At 45.4% G+C, this 15,106-nt stretch overlaps 1 long non-coding RNA gene across 2 annotated transcripts in view; it reads right to left on the bottom strand.

Moving 5' to 3' along the window:
* LOC143774926 (uncharacterized) overlaps nt 1–15,106 on the bottom strand; it is an 87,177-nt gene that overhangs the window by 29,923 nt on the left and 42,148 nt on the right. The gene's annotated exons all lie outside the window — the stretch shown is intronic.

The raw sequence follows: 15,106 nt of genomic DNA, 5'->3' as shown, positions 1-15,106 counted from the left end.
AAAAGTGTTCACTATATGTCATTTTACAAAACGTCCTGACATCCTTGAAAACATGGCGGCAGGTGTGTTCTTGTATCTGAATAAAAGAACAATAAGCCAAACGCTGATTGCACAATTTGAGAAGTTATTGGTGGTGTTATTGCTAAGAATACGGTTGGGCTTCATTGCCTCCTGTCCCTCCAGAGACCTGGGGACACGTACTGGAGCCACAGAGGTAAGAGTAATTGGGTAAAAAATATTTTATTATTTTTTCTCATTTATTGCTTCTATAATTTTCGTTAAAGGGAATCTGTCACCTGATTTTGGATATTCTGAGAGTAGCAAAAGCAGGGGAAGGAGATCCTGATTCCAGTGATGTATCATTTACTGAGCTGCTTGCTGCACTTTTGAAAAAAATCCTGTTTTATCTGCAGCAGATTTAGCAGTTCTCTGAATGCTGAGCTCTCTATAACCCTGCCCATGCCACTGATTGGCTGCTTACTGTGTATAGATAAAAAGCTACCAATCAGTGGTGGGGGCGGGGTTATACAGAGCTCATGAATATAGAAGACCAAACCAGCAGGATTACTAGTGATAATCCCCTGCTGATAAAGTAGTGATTTTATCAAAACTACAGCAAGCAGCCCAGTGTCATGGATCCCTTCTCCGTGGTGTTACTTATTCCTCACGTGCCTGCTCACACACGTGACTTGGGGTTGTGCCTGCAAGGGTTAATCTATCTCCCCTCTCTCAGTCCAGCATTCAGCCTCTGTCCTATGCTGTAATGGGAGCATAAATCACACACCGACCCAGGCCACACACCCGCTCATACACGCTGCCACCACTCACCGAACACATGTGCGATGAGTCCCAGAAATAATAATAATACTAATAAAAATATGTCTAGCACTCATAAGGCTCACACACCTTAGGCTATGGATTCTTTAGAACATTCAAGGTTCAACTTGTTAAAGTTTTATACTTTAATAACAAAAGGTTCAATGCTTACAATGAGAAAAAGGTATAAAAATATGGTAGTAAAAAGACATACAACTTATGCAAAACAGTATCAAAATAAACAGGAGAAACTTACAGAAATCATCTAACTGGTAGTTTGCTTTCTGCTCCCTGAGGGGGGGGGGGGTGAATGGAGTTGGTGGAACACATCAGCTTCTCAGGCTGCTCTCACACGTGAACACAGTTCTCTGTCTGCAGCCTAAATTTATAACTTTGGTCTGGAGGTCAGGTTTCTAGACCGGCCCCTCAGGTCAATATCATAACTGCTGCCTGTTTGATTGGGCCACGGCCGCGCCCCCAATGAATACATTATTTTCTCTTGCGATACTTGAGAAAAGGTTCTCAGGAATAGATGCCCTCCGGCCGCAATTAGCATCTCCCCTCCAGGACCTAGAAGGTGCCAAAGGTTCCCTTTCTTCTTGGCCCTAGCTAGACCTCCTGGTGAAATATGGAGACACAATGTCTACTAGTCCCAAGGAAGTACCTGTTAACACCTAGGTGTGACTTGCCTTCAGGACAGATGTTACATTATCACTAGGCACACATATAACCCTAGACATATGCCACTACACACATATAGATATATATACACATATTTCACCACACCCAGTAAGTGACACAGCTCTTGAATCAGTGTCTCTTCTACGTTATGCTGCTTTCAGAATAGGTAGCAAAAACCTGCTGACAGATTCCCTTTAAGTCAGACTGTAACATGTGAGAGGGGGTCTCTATAGATCAGAATTATTATTATTATTATTATTATTATTATTATTATTTTTTAAGTTTTACTCCACGGATAATTGATCAGATTGAGATCTGGAGAATGTGGAGACGAGCCATCATGGTGATCTCTTTCTGATATTCAATAAACCATTCCTGAGCTCTGTCCACATTGCATTTTGGCTATATATCAGATTCAGGATAATTCCTTGTCATATACATAAACCTCTAGTGTATGCCACTGTAAAGCCATACAGCAGTATGTGTCCACCATTGTCGGGAGTATAAAAAAACATAATGCATTGTGTTGATTTTTGCAGTGACCCACTGAATATTAAAATGAGTAATCAGACCAGGACACCTTCCTTCATGGTTCCATAGCCCAGTTCTGATGCTCACCTGCCCACTGTAGACACTTTCAGCTGTGGACACAGGTTAGGATGGGCCCTCTTGGCTCATTGAAGCCTCTCTGATATAGCAGTAATGAATCCTGACCTTCAGTTTATTACACGCTGTTAGGCTTGGGCAGGCTACAGTGCTGAACTCTATAATTAAATGGATTGTTCAGGTTTGTGATGAAAGTTTGCAGTCGCTCTATGTGATTGCAGGCTTCTGAATCCTCACACTGCATGCTGTAAAGGTACTCCCGTGCAGGCGGTAAGAGTGGGCGGTCATGTGAATGCATATATGCAATTTGCATATTTCCTGATACATTCTGACTAAACATGCATGGCCTCGCTATATAAAAGTGAATTGAGCAAAGGCAGCAGATGTCTAGTTGGCACGTGACCGCATGTATACAAACCGCATACATGTGGTCAGGTGACCTTTCCCTCTCACCACTGGCACTGGAAATTCCTGATGTCACGCAGTGCCTGTGCTGTGAGGATTCAGAGTGACTGTAGAGTGACTATAGAACTTTCACAATAAATCTGGAGAATTATTTTAATGGAAAAGAAAGAGCAACAAAGATCAGCTCACCTCCTCTCAGTCCCAGCGCACAGATCATGCAGTGCTGCAAGTAGTATGAAGGAAAAGCAGAAGTCCAGCGTGGGTGATGTCCATAAAAAATACCTTTTATTCCATTTTTGTTAAAAGCACATAAATCCAAAGTCCATCTTCATATCCATAGACACAAAAACGGGTGATTCATACCAGTGACAGTCACAGGCTTAAAGTGCATTAAAATCAAACGCGTTTCAACGGTCGTGCCGCCTTACTCATTGAAATAAAAGGTATTTTTTATGGACATCACCCACGCTGGACTTCTGCTTTTCCTTCATAATTCTTTTAATGCTCCTAACATAAATATAAATTTAATTACCCTAAACTTGTCAGATGTCCCAATACTTTTTTGACATGGCCATTATTATGTAATATGACAATTTAGGGATTGTTACATGTGTACAGGTTCAGAACCACCATCAGTACATGAATACATCACCAGAACCACCAACAGTGCAGAAATACATCACCAAAACCAACCTCAGTACATGAATACATGACCAGAACCACCATCAGTACAGGAATACATCAGCAGAACCGCCATCAGTAAATGAATACAGCACCAGAACTGCCATCAGTACATGAATACAGCATCACAATAGCCACCATCAGTACAGGAAAACATCACCAGAACCACCATCAGTACATGAATACAGCACCAGAAAGACCATTAGTACATGAATACTCATTGTAATGTTAGGTCAGACGAATATACAATTGCATCACGTGAACTTACAATTCCTGGTATGTCCTTAACAATGGAAAGGAGATGCTGGGAGTTGATGTTACCAGCCATCATCAAACTGCGCACCATACAGGAACCACAATACTGATTAGATGCAGGCAGTAACACTAATAAACATTTTCATCAAGGTACCGTACCTTATAGGTAACATCTTGTCAGATGGGAGTTGCTCTAAATCTTTTCATCTCCATCTTGTCCACACACCATGATGACTTTTCACATCCATAACTCATCTCTGCAGACTTCTACAGCACAACCCATCATGTTGCCCTTAAAAATAACAGTGTGATTATAAAGCTCCTGAATAAAAGTATCTGCCCTACGCTGAGAGTCAGAGTGATGAGCGGGAAGACAGTGGCAAGCATAGCGTGCACGCTCAAAAATTATCATGTGGTCACTGACGCTCAGCGGCTTTGGAGCATACACACATAGGATATGAAGCACCCAGATTCAGTGCCATGCCCAGACAGCTGATCGTTATTGCGAAGGCGCGGGATCTGCTGGGAGATGGTTGTGATGTAGGGAGCAGTGACGGGAAGGAATGCTAATAGGATGGGCGTGGAGAATTTGATAAAGGCATTTGACTGACCGTGACTGAAAAGCTAGAGATCCCCACCCCTATGACTGAAACACAAGGTATGTGGGGCAATCATCAAAGTATAAAAAGTGATTTTTTTAGATAAATACGGGGATGTTTTGTTTGAGACAAACATGTTAGTGATGCAATGTGCATCACTAATAAGACATTGGGGGCGGTTTAATAGCAATAAAGGACGTGGCAGGTTCCCTTTGAATATCATTTCACCAGATGAAACAGCTTTTTGCTCGTTCATAGGGCGACCGGCAACCTGTTTACACTGCAAGATATCCATGTAAGGAGCGTCGCTGGTATCACTCATTCACAATCATCTCGCAGTGTAAATTCACCTTAAGGAAATCTGGCTTTATCGCCATAGACAAGTTGTAGCCTCCAGTAATGATTTGTTTCAGTATCTGAAGGAAAACATGAACATACCCCCCCACACACACTGTACAAATACCATACTGAAACACAACACCGCTGCTCTAATGTTCCTCAATTGCCTATAAAGGTCGGGTATGTACCGTAATTACGTCGGCTAGATTTATGGGCACAAAATGACGGCACATCCGACAGAGGCGCAGCAATATATTCTATATGTGCCATATCTGCTTCTATCAATGAGCTCGGAAATGAGGTGACCACACACACACGTCTCCGGGTACTAATGTATTATACGGTGGCTTTGTACTATGATTATGTAATTATAGCCAAGTTATATTATCCATTAGCCAAAAACAATACAACTCTGACAGAATAGCGCTATTCTCTATACCAAAGAGCGAAGCCACCCACCGGAGACAGATGCCACCCACCGGAGCCATATGCCACCCACCGGAGACATATGCCACCCACTGGAGACATGTGCCAGCCACTGGAGCCATATGCCACCCACCGGAGACATGTGCCAGCCACCGGAGCCATATGCCACCCACCGGAGACATATGGCACCTACCGGAGACATATGCCAGCCACCGGAGCCATATGCCACCCACTGGAGACATATGCCACCAACTGGAGACATGTGCCAGCCACCGGAGCCATATGCCACCCACCGGAGACATATGGCACCCACCGGAGACATATGCCACCCACTGGAGACATGTGCCAGCCACCGGAGCCATATGCCACCCACCGGAGACATGTGCCAGCCACCGGAGCCATATGCCACCCACCGGAGACATGTGCCAGCCACCGGAGCCATATGCCACCCACCGTAGACATGTGCCAGCCACCGGAGCCATATGCCACCCACCGTAGACATGTGCCAGCCACCGGAGCCATATGCCACCCACCGGAGACATGTGCCACCCACACATGCAAGACATACCTGTGACAACCATACTGCTCAGCCAGACGGCGTGCTATTATCTACACTAGCTGTATATTATCCTGAGCCCTCCTGCATTTTTTTTTCCTCATATACTTAGCAAAAGTGTCCGCACACCGACTCTATGGTGTCATTTGCTTCTCAGTATGTATAAGTGTGGAGCGCCCCCACACCGCCACAGGGCCGAGGGGTACCCGGAGCCGGGCCTCTGAGATCTCAGTCCTGGGGTTGTCACGGTGGCTAGACCCGGTCCGTGGCCCTGTCTGTCAGTGGGGGACGTCCGTTGCAAATAGGTGCTGTTAACGGTGGTGTAGCGGTGCAGTTGTGGGGTGCAGGTCGCGGTAAATAACGAGGACACCAGGTTGCAGTCTCTTTACCTCTTTACTGGAGATCTCTCGGTCCTCAGTCCGGAATCCGGTCCACCAGGCTGCGCAAGTCCGGCCGGTCCAATGGCACCTCCAGAGTTCTCCTCACAGGTGGAAATCAGTGCCTTCCTTCTTAGCGCTTTGTGTTGTAGTCCTTCCCTGCTGTGCTTACGGAAAGTACCCCACAACTGTTGTGTCTGTTTCTTAAGTTCCCTCACAACTCGATTAACTGATCTTCTGCTAATCTTCCGTCCCTTCCTGATGTTACAGTAAGAACGGCACCCGTTTGTCAGGTAGGCCTGGAGTTCTTCCGGGACCCTAGAGACGCCCCTCTCCCGCAATTGCCCCCCAAGACTTCATAGGTGATATGTGGTAGACAGCCCGCCTGAGACTGACTGTCCTGCCGCTGTTTGGAGTATGGCTTAAAGCTGTATATTATTCCACTCCCTCGGCGTTCCGGCCACCGGTAATGCGCCTCAGCAAGGTGCTGCCTCTTTCAACAAAACCCCTGCTGGTATTCTCCTTCTGCTTGATTTCGTTTCTCACTCAACACAATCTATCTCGCTTCTAATCCTTTCTTAGGGCACCGCCGCTATTCTGAGCAGGCACGGTCCCGTTACGTTCTTTCAATGCCAAGCCTCTGCCAGGATCCCACCCCTGGCAGAGACCCTACTGTCTCTTCCTCCACAACACCCTCTCTCACTAGGTGTTGCTTCGTTCGATCCAGTCAGCTTTCTCTACTAACTTCCTGCCTGACCCCCAGTTTACCCACTATGGTGGGGAGTGGCCTAATGAATAGCACCCTTAGCTCCCCCCGGAGGCCCAGCTGTGAAACATATTGGTGTCTGTGATACCTGATTGGAGGAACTCCTTCAGTGCCATCGAACGCACCATGGCTCCCCTTAGTGGCGGAGCCACAGTACTGCAACGACCAGGACTCTGGGGTGCTGCACTCCCCCCTGGTTAAACACAGTACTCCGGGACTGGGAAGAAAACAACAATACAGGTTAGCAAAAAGACATACAAATTTGTTGAGTGCAAAACAATAAGCATACTTGAACAGGCTTCCCTTTATGGGAGGTGAGGACACTTTAACGTTACAAAACATAATCAAATATCATAGCAACAGGCTACAATTAACTCTCATTACCCAACCGGGTATTCTACTAAGTGCAAATGCTGGAACAATAAATTAACATTGCCTTTAAGAAACATACACTCTTAGTTTATCAAAGGCCTTCCTATAATCACATTACAGGGCAAGGTAACTTCACATTCTCCTACTTTGAACCTGCAGGACCGCCTGTCCCTATGGCACCAGACCTACTGCCTCTCCTTTCTTTTACAGGACCGCCCCGTTCAGCCAGGGCCTACTGCCTTTCTCTACTATACATAGTATAGACATAACATTCCTTTCAATTTGAGAGCATGGAGCACACTCTGCTTGGCTCCTATAAGGACTCACTCACTAACCCCTACGGGTCTACTTTCTGTCCTTAGTAACGAACTAACTTTCTATGGGGACGCAGGGTTTACCTTCTATCCTCACCTTCGTTATTACTTCTTTACTTTCAGTTAAACGGAACTCTACATCTACCCCTACGGGCTTTCTGCATCTTTCTCTTCAAAGAACATTATCTAGGTTTCACATTTTAAACAAATTAAACACACATAACTTTTCCATGAAAAACAGTTACATTTCCTTCAAAGCATTATCTTGACATTACTGTTCTAAAACAGTATCACTTTCAAGTTCAATTCTAACCTCCCCTTTAAGAGGAGATCAAGTCTTTCTGAGGTAGCTCTTCTTCTCAGCCTACCAGTCCATGCAAAGGCTCCGGAATGGTATCTTCGCAAAATGTCTTTAAACAAAACCAGTAGGAAGCACCTTTAAGAAGGTGCAAACTATTTACAAGAAAGTTCAAATCATGCACAGTCCATGATTTCGCAGTTTGTGTAACTTTGTGAAAAACTTCAAGAAAACAACAATAGTGACCCCGGGTCAACAAAGGGGTCACCTTTTTAAAGTTTACCCTGGACGGGTTTAGCAGCAACTTAAAGAACAAACAGTAACTATTTACATTTTCAGGTTTCCGAGGTTTACTCTTGCTCAGGTGGCTTGGGCTCCTGCCCCCCGGCCACTGTGGTGCCAGTGTCCGCGGTTCGAACGTGCAGATGAACTCGACTGGCCAACTCGGTGGCCGCTACCAGGCGCACTGTCGCGATGGTGACAAGGTCGGGTGCTCCTGGGACCAGGTCCGAGGTGGTAAGGGTTGCGGCTCCAAACATACACCGCCGAACATTCCGTGCATACCACCCGAGCGGGTTCTGGTGGCGGCTGTAGGTCACCTGATCCCCCTTTTGCAATGGTTCTCCACTTCGGCCACAGCAGGGAGCCCTCACGTTACAGTGCGCAACAAAAACGTCAGTATCCAATCCTGGCTCGTGTATGAGGCCCCACCCCCTTCTTGCATGGTAGGCCAACACAGTGCCCCGCCTTATCACGTCTCTGTCATCCCATGCCGGAGGGGATTGTTGTATTTTCGATGGACCCATCGGCTCGGCCTCTTTCCGGCCTTTCCACTGTAGAATCAAGCACTGTCTATATTGTTCCCACGTAAGCACCGCAAGAGTGGACCCGTTCTCCTGGGATCCATCTGTCCCAACCCAGGGGCTGTCCCACCGAAGAACTACTCCATCTAGACTCACATCCACGGGCTCTCCCACTCTAGTCGACAGCGGTGGCACCATCCTCCCCAGGTCACCAGGGGATAACACCATTAACCCTGCCGAGAAGGGTCGACCTTTACTGAGATGGAGGTGGGTCGTGGAAGCGGACTCGGGAGGGGGAGCAGGGGCGTCTTCCGTACCTACGCCTGATGTGGTTCCACCGATGTCGATCCGGTCCGCCGACAAGAACGCTGGAGTCGGCTGCTGCTCGGACCGCGGCTCTTCCGATGCGGCCCCCGAACGCTGCTCCGCTCGCTGTGGTTCCTCCTCCACGGACTCCAAGGTCAGGGTTGGTGGACTCAGCTCTGCTATCTGCTCCAGGAGTTTCAGGCCCTCCGGCTGCAGGGGACATAAGTCCGGCTCCGGTGAAGAGGGGCAAGCCGGAGTCGCATCTTCCTCGCTCAGGCACTTGCTGTTCATCATCGCTGCCTGATAGTCGGTGGCAGTGCATGCACCTGACTCCGCCATTTCTCCGAGGTCGGGCTTCTCCATCTCCTGCTTCCCGCCGTTGCAAATCAGGAGGTTGTCTTCTGCTTTGGGGCAGGTCATCTCCTTGCAGCCCGAAGCGCAGAGGGCGGTATCCATTTCTCGCGCCATTCTGGTAGTCTCCTCCCATAGCACGCCCTCCTTCTTCTCCAAAGTAGCGATGGCGGCGGCTTTTGGCGGGAACTTCTATTGGTCAGTGGTAGCACACAGTCTCTCAATAAAGCTACAGTTCATGCACAACAAATCACAGTCTCTAGGCACACATGACCTGATTCTTCAGGCTTAAGTAGATCCTGTTCGTGACGCCAAGTTGTGGAGCGCCCCCACACCGCCACAGGGCCGAGGGGTACCCGGAGCCGGGCCTCTGAGATCTCAGTCCTGGGGTTGTCACGGTGGCTAGACCCGGTCCGTGGCCCTGTCTGTCAGTGGGGGACGTCCGTTGCAAATAGGTGCTGTTAACGGTGGTGTAGCGGTGCAGTTGTGGGGTGCAGGTCGCGGTAAATAACGAGGACACCAGGTTGCAGTCTCTTTACCTCTTTACTGGAGATCTCTCGGTCCTCAGTCCGGAATCCGGTCCACCAGGCTGCGCAAGTCCGGCCGGTCCAATGGCACCTCCAGAGTTCTCCTCACAGGTGGAAATCAGTGCCTTCCTTCTTAGCGCTTTGTGTTGTAGTCCTTCCCTGCTGTGCTTACGGAAAGTACCCCACAACTGTTGTGTCTGTTTCTTAAGTTCCCTCACAACTCGATTAACTGATCTTCTGCTAATCTTCCGTCCCTTCCTGATGTTACAGTAAGAACGGCACCCGTTTGTCAGGTAGGCCTGGAGTTCTTCCGGGACCCTAGAGACGCCCCTCTCCCGCAATTGCCCCCCAAGACTTCATAGGTGATATGTGGTAGACAGCCCGCCTGAGACTGACTGTCCTGCCGCTGTTTGGAGTATGGCTTAAAGCTGTATATTATTCCACTCCCTCGGCGTTCCGGCCACCGGTAATGCGCCTCAGCAAGGTGCTGCCTCTTTCAACAAAACCCCTGCTGGTATTCTCCTTCTGCTTGATTTCGTTTCTCACTCAACACAATCTATCTCGCTTCTAATCCTTTCTTAGGGCACCGCCGCTATTCTGAGCAGGCACGGTCCCGTTACGTTCTTTCAATGCCAAGCCTCTGCCAGGATCCCACCCCTGGCAGAGACCCTACTGTCTCTTCCTCCACAACACCCTCTCTCACTAGGTGTTGCTTCGTTCGATCCAGTCAGCTTTCTCTACTAACTTCCTGCCTGACCCCCAGTTTACCCACTATGGTGGGGAGTGGCCTAATGAATAGCACCCTTAGCTCCCCCCGGAGGCCCAGCTGTGAAACATATTGGTGTCTGTGATACCTGATTGGAGGAACTCCTTCAGTGCCATCGAACGCACCATGGCTCCCCTTAGTGGCGGAGCCACAGTACTGCAACGACCAGGACTCTGGGGCGCTGCATAAGAACATAACTTTAAGTTGTGATCTAAACTCTTGGACCCCACCAAGCGCTGCTCCTCTTCATAGAAAGGAAAAGAAACATTAGAAACAGACGAATTTGGCCATCTCATTAATCACCGAACATGCCTGGTGCCTAGCCAGAAAGGAAATTTAGGGCCCTGTGTTCTCAATAATGCATGGGTCCCATCGGTCAATCTCCCACTCAACTACCTTTTCTAACCCATCTTAGACTATGTGCACACAGAGTTTGGGAGTACTTGGAGCAGGAAGTAGTTAAAAGAACGTGACCTCTTTTTCAGGCAAATTCTGACCGAAATCTGCTTGAAAAAGTGCCAAAAAAGTTCTGCAAAAAATGGACATAACACACAGTAATGTCAAAATCACATTGCTGTGCACATGTTCAGTATTTTGTTACTTCTTTTAACCGGTTCAAGCTTCGGAAGCAATTAAAAATAGTAACGTGTTCCTTTTTCGGGCGGCTTAGCTTTGAAGCTACCCACTCTGAATTACCAGAAGATGCAGGAAAAAGATGCTAGTGACGGAGCTGCAGCAAAAACATGAGCAGCTTTTTCCCTGAAAAAAAAAAACACTGTTGGCTCCACTATAAGACACTTTGTGTGCACATATCCACTAAGCGGAACTTTCCAAATCTCAAAATTTTTCAAAAATGTTACGTTTCGGCTCAGTTTCTACTCCATAAACTTAGCAAAAAGACTCCATGTGTACACAGCCTTAAGTTATGTGCACACGTCTTTTCCAGGTGGATTCCAGGAGAATTCCACTAGGAATCCACCTGAACAAGTGTCATGAGAGCGTCCGATAAAATGAATATAATGCAAAGCAATGTCAAAACTGTGTTGCTGCGCACATGTTCCGTCTTATGTCACTTCTTTAACCGTTTCGGGCTTCAGAAATCCTGAAGCGGTCAAAAGAAGTGACATGTTCCTTCTTCGGGCGGCTTCTGCTGAGAAGCCGCCCACTTGCTATACTTCACAGTATAGCTTAAAAGACACTACTGATAATATCCTGCTGATAAAACAATTATTTTATGAAATTTCCTTGGTTAGGGCAGTACATGTCAGTCGTATCCTGCAGCTAAGGAGCACATGACATATTTTTATATTTCTATAGGGTATAGAGTGGACCTATCTCATCGTGTTGGATCCATGATATAGATCTGTGCCATCCTATATGCAGTCTTGTGGTTGAGCCTTTGAAATGAAGAACCAGCTGGGTTAGAGGAGTTTGATTTGCATTTAGGAGGTACGGTTTCTTCCCTTCCTACGTGGAAACAGTTAACAAGCTGCTCATTAACTTATAATTAATCAAGGTACACGCCGTATTAAATATTTATGTGTTAATCAGGCCATTCGGATATTTGTGCAATAATAATGAGAACTCTAATAGGTAAAAAACTGACTGTGGCTTTTCGGAGTTCTTAGCTTGGGGACACAAGTCATTAGATCCATCAACAGCACTTACTCTGCAATTGGACTATTTCTCGATAACAATATTATTTCACCTGCAAAATGGTAACTAAAAATGAATAAATCAATTGAAACAGCAAAAAGATAATGCAAATACATGAGGCGAAATAAGAATTGAACACATTTCGAAGTAAATATATTTCTAAAGGTGCTATTGACATGAAATTCTCACCAGTTGTCGGTAACAACCCATCCACTCCACACAATGAAAGAAATCAAACTATAGATGTCCATAAATTATGTGTAATAATGAGAAATGACACAGGGGAAAAGTACTGAACACACTTTCTGAAACTGATTTAATATTTCATACAAAAGCCTTTGTTGGTGATGACAGTTTGACATCTCCTGTATGGAGAAACTAGTCGCAGGCATTGCTCAGGTGTGATTTTGGCCCATTCTTCTACACAAACACTCTTCCAATCCTGAGGCTTCCGTGGGCTCCTTCAATGAGCTTTAGTTCCTGCTATACATTTTCTATTGGATTCAGGACAGGTGATCGGCTCGGCCATTCTAACAGCTTTATTTTCTTTCTCTGAAACCAATTGAGAGTTTCCTTAGCTGTGTGTTTGGGATCATTGTCTTGCTGAAATGTCCTCTGTCTGAAATCTTCCAGGGAGCCTGTGGTCATGGCTTGTTTATGGTGAAATGATTTTCTTTCCACTTCCAGATTATGGCCCCAACAGTGCTCACTGGAACCTTCAGCAGTTTAGAAATTCTTCTGTAATCAATGCCATCAGTATGTTTTGCAACAATAAGGAAGCAAAAGTCTTGAGAAAGCTCACTGGTTATACCCATCATGAGGTGTTTCATGTGTAGCACCTTGGGAATGAGACACCTATTTATAGACTATTAGTTGAACCAGCTGATATTATTTTTCACTAAGTGGCAGGATTTCTTTCTAATTACTGATAGATTTCATGACTTCCCATGACATTTTGCAGCTCTGTCTTCATGGGTTCAGTACTTTTTCCCTGTGTCATTTCTCATTATGACACATAAACCTAATTTATGGACATCTATGGTTTGATTTCTTTGCCTGTGTGATTTGGATGGCTTGATACTGAAATCTGGTGAGAATTTCATGTCATTAGGACCTTTAGAAATATATTTACTTAGACAATTGGTGACATGTTCAATACTTATTTCACCAGCTGTATATGACATTGCCAAGTATATAGCCAATATGAAATGGGTTTGTCTCATATTAGAGCATGTAGATGATCAATAAAGGGTTATTCTCAAGTTCACAGAAGGGTGCTGTTGGGTAGTGCTTGTAAAAACCACTTTTGTGATTTACTGCTTATTACAACTTTTCTTGAGATAGTAACACTTTCCTTTCTTTTCCATATATCTAGGCTGTGTGTTGTTGTTTCGATAAAGTCAGCAGGAGACTATCACTACCGGACTAGCTTCCTTGTGCCTCCTAGTCAACCTGCTATGTGTAACCCCGCCCCCACCATTGATTGGCTGCTCTCTGTAAATGCACAGTATACAGAGAAAGCAGGCAAATCAGTGGTGTGGGCGGGTTTATACAGAGCTCAGCATTCTGAGCACTGCAGCAGAGAACACAGGGATAGTATCAAAATGACACCATGCAGACAGCAAGTTGCACATCGCTGGAATCAAAGCCTCAGCCCCTACATCATGCTGCTTTCATATTGCATTACACAAAACTGGTAATAGATTCCACTTTAATTTACTTTCAACTTCAGCTTGAGTAAAATGTTCATATTTTTTCTACCCTGTGTTTATTATGTCCCTCTTCTGACATATATATAACAAACAGGGAACTCAGCAGGAATTCACCTTCAAGGGTCATGATCAGTATTTTTTGAATGAAGCTTTTTGAGTATCAATTTCCTGGTAAACAGGTGGACATCTTTCACTGATGTAAATGTGTCTAGATGGTGTGAAGGGGAAAAAGTCAGACCTTTTTGTAACACCCCTATCTGAACAGGGGTTAAGATATGATTAGAAAGATTGACTACCTGATACTGGTTATTCTTCCTCCGGCCCGACTGGGCACTATGAGCCCGGGGGTCTAAATGAGAGTTTGGGTTTCACAGCATTTTTATAGTAGGGCTTTAATGGGAATATGATATTTGTAGCATCTTTGATCCCCTTATATACATCTGAGGCATCTTTTTAGGGATGGGTTTCTTTTAATATGTTTAATTTACTTTGGTACATGTTTATATGTCTATTAATTGTACTTTTTGTCCTAATCTTTAAGATTCTTTACTTCATGTCCTGGTGTGGTCCTAATATTGGTGGCTCCATCGGTGCTGTTGAAGAGGCTATTTGCTATTTCCCTGCTTACGGACATTTTGCAAAATTTTGAATGGGTCTTTCTCTTATATATGATCAAGTGCGTGCCGGAGACCATGGCGTCAGAAGAGTCAAGACGTTTTTATTGGATTATGTATAGGTTAGGACGGATGGTGGTAAATTGTTATACGCACTATCTGCGCTATTCTGCATGTCTCATTTATTATTATTATTATATTTATTATGTATGCAATATTTTTAACAAGCTTGTTTTACATTATTACGCTTTGTTCCTTGCATTGCTTATTAATATGTATGTAAGTACACATGGGTTTTACTCATATGGGATATTACTGTATTCGTATTGATTGTAATGGTAGCTTTATATATATTAGATTATTGAGATAGTGGTTTTATATTTCTCATCACTTCTCACCCTCAATAAACTGTTAGTATATATATATACTCACCGGCCACTTTATTAGGTACACCATGCTAGTAACGGGTTGGACCCCCTTTTGCCTTCAGAACTGCCTCAATTCATCGTGGCATAGATTCAACAAGGTGCTGGAAGCATTCCTCAGAGATTTTGGTCCATATTGACATGATGGCATCACACAGTTGCCGCAGATTTGTCGGCTGCACATCCCAAAGATGCTCCATACAAGGCAGGATGGATCCATGCTTTCATGTTGTTTACGCCAAATTCTGACCCTACCATCCGAATGTCGCAGCAGAAATCGAGACTCATCAGACCAAGCAACGTTTTTCCAATCTTCTACTGTCCAATTTCGATGAGCTTGTACAAATTGTAGCCTCAGTTTCCTGTTCTTAGCTGAAAGGAGTGGTACCCGGTGTGGTCTTCTGCTGCTGTAGCCCATCTGCCTCAAAGTTCGACGCACTGTGCGTTCAGAGATG

This window comes from Ranitomeya variabilis, chromosome 5 (genome assembly GCF_051348905.1).
Source record: "Ranitomeya variabilis isolate aRanVar5 chromosome 5, aRanVar5.hap1, whole genome shotgun sequence".
In the NCBI taxonomy this organism is placed as follows: domain Eukaryota; kingdom Metazoa; phylum Chordata; class Amphibia; order Anura; family Dendrobatidae; genus Ranitomeya; species Ranitomeya variabilis.
Note: the sequence above shows the minus strand (reverse complement) of the source record. Positions and strands in the feature narration are given on the sequence as shown.